Consider the following 7,712-nt stretch of genomic DNA (forward strand, 5'->3'; position numbering starts at 1 on the left):
TGACGTGGGGCTCGATCCCAGGACTCTGGGATCATGTCCTGAGCTGAAAGCAGACGCTTAACAACTGAGCCACCCAGGCGCCCTAATTTTAAGTTTTTAATTCTAGTTAACATACAGGGTTACATTGGTAAGTTTCAGGTGTACAGTATAGTGATTCAGCAATTCCATCCATCACCCTGTGTTCATCATGACAAGTGCCCTCCTTAATCCCCATCACCTATTTAACCCATCTCCTCACTCACCTCCCCTCTGCTAACCATCAGTTTGTTCTCTATAGTTAAGAGTCTGTTTCTTGGCTTCTCTCTCTCTCTCCCTTCCTCCCTCCTGTTTGTTCATTTGTTTTTTTCCTTAAATTCTACATATGAATGAAATCATATGGTATTTGTTTTTCTCTTATTTTACTTGGCATTATACTCTCTAGCTCCATCCATGTTGTTGCAAATGGCAAGATTTCATTCTTTTTTTATGGCTGTATAATAAATATTCCATTGTACGTATATCTACCACATCTTCTTTATCTATTCATCAAGCTGCTTCCATATCTTGGCTATTGTAAATAGTACTGCTATAAACATAGGGGTTCATGTATCACTTTCAATTAGTATTTTTGTATTCTTTGGGTAAAAACCCAGTAGTGTGATTGCTGACTTGCAGGGTAGTTCTATTTTTAACTTAAAAATACATGATTTTAAATGTAACATCTAATTTTAAAGTTCTTTAAATCATTCCACAAATAATAATGAGGCATCCATTATGTACCAGACACTTCAGTATGTGCTAGAGTACAGCAGTGGAAAGACAAAGGTCCTGCCCCTGTGAAGCTTACATTCCTCAGGGGAAATGGACCATAAGCAAATAAACAATAAGTGAGATCATTTCAGTGTATACCGAGTGCTATAAAAACAATAAACAGGATGGCATGATAGAGAGGGACTTTGGTGGGGATGGGGGGTATAAGCAGAGTAGTTAAGGAAGTCCTCTCTAAAGAGACAATGTTAGAGCCAAGATTTAGAAGATGATTTATCAACTACAGTTGCATTCAGTTCATGGAACAGAAACCTAATCATAGTAGCTTAACCGAATAGGGATTACTTTTTCACGTAACTGCCAAGTCCAGAGGAGGCAGTCCTGGTCTGATGCAATATCTGTGATGTCACAGGTGCACTGGTCTCATCCATCTTCTAAGTTGTGTCCACTAGCTCCGTGGCCCTCAAACTTCAACATGCTGAAGACTCACCTGAACAGCAGTTGACACCAATTGCTGGGCCCTACCCTCAGAGTTTTTGATTCAGTAGGATCTATGGGGCCCAGTGATTTGCATTTATAACAAGCTCCCAGGTGCTGCTGGGACTGCTGATCTGAGGACCACACCTTGAGAACCTTTGCTTTAGCCTCACAACTGTTTCCATGGCAAGAAACTGCAGAAGGGGGAGGTAAAGGACAGCTGGTGTAGATCTTTAAAAAAGCTTCCCAGGAGGCCATGCCTAGTAACTTCCACTTATCTCCCGTCAACCAGAATTGTATCACTCCTAGCTACAGGGCAAGCTGGGAGGTCAAGTATTGTAAAGGAGATTTTGCTGTCTCAATAAAATCAGTGTTCTATTGGTAAGGAAGAAGGCGAGGGTGGCTTATTGGATAGGCATCTGCGGCTTCCACAGATGAGAGGAAACCAGTAATGCAAACCTATAGCAAAAGCATATCAGGCAGGGAAAACTACAGTTGCACAGGCCCTGAGTCCGGAAAGAGATTTACACAAGGAGGGGACACTAGAGGCAAATAAAGTTGGAGAGGTAGACAAAGATCAGATCATGTCAGTCATGGTAAGGAATTCAGATTTTATTTCAAGGACAATAACATATCATCGAATGGTATTAAGTGAGTAAAATATTTTTCTTTTTCATATTTAAGACTACTTTTAAAATTACTTCTACAGATATAATTTTACTTAAGTGCGTAAATGTGATCATATTTTTTAAGTGCAGCTTATTTTTTCTTTTCCTTTTTCTCTTTCTTTCTTTCGCTTGGGTCCCTATCCCACTCTTCTCTCCCCTTCTCCATCCACATTATTCACCTCACTCACCTGCTTACCAACCAAGTATGTATCCTTCCACTTACCATCATTCTCAAATATACGTATGTACATTCGTGTGTGTATGTTCCTGTTTGTTTTACAAAAACGAGACCATATTATGTATGCTTTTCTGTATGTTGCTTTTCTCCTTCGAAAATAGTAGAAATACCTCCAAGTGAACGAATTCCTATTTCTTAAAGGATCCATAGTATTCTGAAGTCTGAGCAGAACGATTACATACACTTAAGCAGTTCATGCACCACACAACTCATAATTTATGTGCAAGAACCCCTGGAATTGTGTAGTACGTGGTGGCCTTTGTTGTGAAGATATTGGGGTATATTCAACCATTCTCTTGTTGATAAGAATATCTTTTGAGCAAGTTGGTACAGCCACTATGGAAAACAGTGTGGAGGTACCTTAAAAAGTTAAAAATTGAACTACCCTATGACCCAGCCATTGCACTACTGGGTGTTTACCCCAAAGATACAGACGTAGTAAAGAGAAGGGCCATATGCACCCCAATGTTCATAGCTGCATTGTCCACAATAGCCAAATCATGGAAGGAGCCGAGATGCCCTTCAACAGATGACTGGATTAAGAAGCTGTGGTCCATATATACAATGGAATATTACTCAGCTATCAGAAAGAACGAATTCTCAACATTTGCTGCAACATGGACGGCACTGGAGGAGATAATGCTAAGTGAAATAAGTCAAGCAGAGAAAGACAATTATCATATGATTTCTCTCATCTATGGAACATAAGAACTAGGATGATCGGTAGGGGAAGAAAGGGATAAAGAAAAGGGGGGTAATCAGAAGGGGGAATGAAACATGAGAGACTATGGACTATGAGAAACAAACTGAAGACTTCAGAGGGGAGGGGGTGGGGGAATGGGATAGACTGGTGATGGGTAGTAAGGAGGGCACGTATTGCATGGTGCACTGGGTGTTATACGCAACTAATGAAAGCATCAAACTTTACATCGGAATCTGGGGATGTACTGTATGGTGATTAACATAATATAATAAAATAAAAAAAAAGAATATCTTTTGATCCAGTTGGTCAGTGTTGTTTAGTTTTTCTATACCCTTGCTGTTTTTCTGTCTACTAGTTCTGTCAGTTACTGAGAGAGGTGTATTTAAGTTGCCAATTGCAATTATGGGTTTGTCTGTTGTTTCTTTGAGTTCTGTCATGTTTTGCTTCATGTATTTTGAAGCTCCGTTGTTAAATGCACATACATTTAGGATTTATGTCTTCCTGGTTATTTAACCCTTTTATCATTGTGTAATGTCCCTCTTTATCCTTACTAATTTTCTTTGCTCTGAAGTCTATTTTGTCTGATGTTTATATAGCTCAGCTCTCTTTGGATTCCTGTTTACTTGGTATATATATTTTTTCATCTTTTTATTTTTAATGTACCTATATAACTTTATTGGAAGTGAGTTTTTTATAAATAGCACATAGTTGGGTTATTTTTTTTAAACCTTCTGACAATCTCTTTTTTAATTGGCATATTCAGACCATTTACACTTAATGTTATTATTTATGTTTGGACTTAGGTCTACCATTTTATCATTTGTATTCCATTTTTCCTCTGTTTTTGTTCCACTATTTTTTCTTTGCTACTTTATTAGGTTATTTGAGCATTTCTTATTATTTCATTTTAATGTATGTATTTTTTGCTACATCTTTTTATATGTTTTTAAAGGATTCTCTAGGGATTGTACAATTCATACTTAACTTTTCACAGTCTACTTAAAATATACCACTTTAAGGAGATTGTAGAACTATCATCACCATATAGATTTCTTTACCCTTTCTCCCCCCCCCATATATGTATATATAAAGATATAATTAAGACGAGGTCATCCTGGATTAGGGTGGGCCCTAAATCCAATGATTACTATCCTTTCGAGAAGAGGAGAGGACACAGACACAGAGGAGGACGTCCCATGAAGAGGAAGGCAGAGATTGGAATGATGTAGTTACAAGCCAGGGAGAACCAAGGATTGCCAGGAGCTGCCACAAGCTAGGAAGAGGCAAGGAAGGATCCTTTCCTAGAGCTTTCAGAGGAGCCCACTGACAACCTTATTTCAGACTTCTAGCTTGCAGAACAGTGATAGAATGAATCTCTGTAGTTTTGAGCCACTCAATTTCTGGTAGTTTGCTATGGCAGTCTTGGCAAACCTAATACAGTAGCAGATCAATTCAAGATCTATTTTGGAAGCAGGACCAACAGAACTGTAGGTATGGAACATACTCTGAAATATCGAAAGTCAAGAACGAAATGTAAGACTTTTACTGGAAATAATTCAACTTCAAATTAAATAGAGCAGATTGAACACTCATTCTACTCCCTCTCAAGTGGACCACAAGAACGAATAAAAGCTTAAAAACTAGAAAGCAGATAGACCCATGATAACCAATTTACCAGACCAGAGAAAGCTGAAAATAAAGTGCCTATAGATTCAGGGATGTTGGGACTTTTCAAAGTCAACAAGAACCTCAAAAAACTCAGGCCTTGTGATATCTTTCTTTTAAAGATTTTTATTTGAGAGAAAGAGAGAACGCAAGCCGGGTGGGGGGGGCGGTAGAGGGAGAAGCAGACTCCCCACTGAGCGGGGAGCCCAACACAGGACTCCATGCATGGACCCTGAGATCATGACCAGAGCCAAAGCCAGACACTTAACCGACTGAGCCACCCAGACACCCCAGGACCTATGACGCTTTAAAGATGGAGGCAGAGGTAGAGATATGAGGTGAATTAAAAATAGGATGATTGGTTAAAAGTCTTTAAAAGAAATGACTAAACTGTAAGATCTCCCTCCTCACCCTTTGTAGCCAGACAACTCTACTTACCAACACTAAAAATCTGAAAGCTTATATTCTAAAGAGGTTGAACTGTAGGAAGAAGAAAGAGGTTCTACTAAGAACAGAGAAATCATGTTAAAGTCTGTTTACAGTGAGGACAGTCTTCTAGGCTGCTTTTCCATGTAGCCTCCAAAACATTATCAGCCAGTCTTACACCATCTCCTTATTTCCTTGGCAGAAAAAGAGAGGGTTAGGGGCGCCTGGGTGGCTCAGTTGTTAAGTGTCTGCCTTTGGCTCAGGGCGCGATCCCGGAGTTCTGGGATCGAGCCCCACATCAGTCTCCTCCGCTGGAACTCTGCTTCATCCTCTCCCAGTCCCCCTGCTTGTGTTCCCTCTCTCGCTGCCTGTCTCTCTCTGTCAAATAAATAAAATCTTTAAAAAAAAAGAGAGAGCGAGAGAGGGCTAGAAGGCATTAAAGTTTGAATTCAAAATCATGAGGGGAAGTGGTTTCCAGGTTAGAATTTCATATCTAGGCAAACAGCCAAGAATGAGGAGAGATTAAGGACATTTTCAGATAGACGGGGTCTCAAAGATTTGCCTCCCAAGTACCCTTTCTCAGAAAGCTACTGGAGTATGTAAACCAAGGAAAAGAATGACATGGGATCCTGGGAACAGGAATCTAACCCAGGATAGGCAGCTAAAGGGAGCTCTAGAGAGAAGCCATCAATATTGGAACTGGAGTATCAGGGTAGATGGAGCCAGGTGGATAAATCAAGAGCAGAAAGATAAAACTAATAAATTATCTGAAGGTCTGACTTTTGAAAACTGAATGGACACATTTTACAGAGCTATTGGAGGATGTGGAAAACTTAAGATACATGCTTGAAGAAAGCTAAGGAAAAAAAGTCCAGGAAAACGAAACGGAGAGTATAATTATAGGACACCATGTGGCTTAACAGTGAACAATGTTTGTGTAGTCATAACAATGAAAGCAACTGAAAGTGGATGTAACCAAAAATATCTTAAAATTATATATTGGGGAGATGAGGAAAGGGGAAATATGTGTGTGAAAGGTAACATATGGCATCTTAATCTTTATTTTCCAGGACCATATGTAAATATATCTAAAAATGACAAACCGAAACCATAATATAAACATGACAGTTTGAAAGATGGTAGCAAACCCTATGAAAATAGCTAAAAGAGATCAAGTGGTTAGTTACCTTTTGGAATGGGAATTGGGAGTGAGGAGGGAGTGGAACAAGGAATGGTTGTTTTCCATTATATGCCTTTTAGAAATATTTGACTTCTTAGTGGGTGTACAGACATGAATTTCCAAGATACACTTTAAATTTAAAATCTTTAAAACTGGATAATGATCAGAGCTTTATGGCTAGTGTTGGGTCGCTTTCCCTACAGAAGACTTTGTCATGTGTATGGCAAGAGCAAAGAACCTAAAATGTTAGAGTCAGAAGCAATCTCAGCCATTATCTAGTTCACTTTATAGATAGGAACCTGAGTCTCAGAGGAGATAAAATACCAGCACTCTAATTGGAAGCTATGAATCAAGAACTGAGAACCAGAGCCCAGGGATTCTGGCTTCCAGTCCTTTGCATTCAGTGGATTACAATGTAGCCATTGAAAGAAATCCTGGATGTTCTATTATTGAATGTTCACCAGAATATATTGTATGAAAAAACTAGGTACACAACAGAGAGCGTAAAGTGCGATTGCTTGTGCACAAAATGGGGCATACGTTATGTATATGCATGGTTTTAAGTACCTGGATATCCCTGGAAGGGTACAAAAGAAAATGGTATTAATGTTGCCTGTAGGAAGAACTGAAATTAGAGGAGAGAGGGAGATTTGCTAGTCACTGTATACAGTTTTCTCTTTGAATGTATTACCTTTTGCATGCATTCATTGAAAAAAAAATTAATTTAACATCAGTTGCTTCTCACCATCTAAAGTTTGTGAGTTTTAAAAGCTTTCCAGAGAATCTGGTCCTACCCTCATCTTTTCCCTAATCCATTTTGTGCCTTATGCAGCAGGCACAACGGACCCTTTGCAAGTTCCCTACTCTGCTCATTGCGTAGAAGTTCTTTTTTTTACTTCCATCCTTTCATACCTTTGCCGGCTGGCTGCTGCTTCCAAGACTTCCAAGTGTTTCCTATCTCTTCACTCCAGGCAGACACTGACCTCCATGTTCATTCCAAACATGCCTTCTACTTAGGGCCGTTGAATTTGCTGTTCCCTCTGCCCGGAACACTCAGCCACCAGATATCTGCATGCTCCCTCACTTCTCTCAGGCCTCTGCACACCTCACCTTATCATAAACAATGTCTGCTCACTGTCACTTTCTATTCTCTATTTCTGTTTATTTTTCTTCACAGCACTTGTCACCATGTGACTTTTTGTTGTTGCTCACTTATTGTATTTCTCCCTCCCCATTAGAATATAAACTCTATGAAACCAGACTTCATTTAGGAATTAAGTAAATACCTAATTGTGTCTAGCTTGTCCCAAAGGAATTAATGAGGAAATAATAATAAACCTGAGTTTTACACTTTAGGGATTTATAATCTAAGACACTCTAGGTATGTGTATATATATGTATACACACACACACACACACACACACACACAAATCTATAAAATGAGCATTAAGGTCCTTTCATCATAGGAGACAAATCCAGAAAATCTGAGAATTCTTTGTGAACAAATATCTCCCACTGAATAACATCTTCAAAGTAAACCATGAGAGTCAACCTACTTATTACACTGATGATTACAGTCTGTGACCTATTTTTCTGAAAGGGTTCTT

This window comes from Ailuropoda melanoleuca, chromosome 6 (assembly GCF_002007445.2).
Source record: "Ailuropoda melanoleuca isolate Jingjing chromosome 6, ASM200744v2, whole genome shotgun sequence".
Classification (NCBI taxonomy): Eukaryota; Metazoa; Chordata; class Mammalia; order Carnivora; family Ursidae; genus Ailuropoda; species Ailuropoda melanoleuca.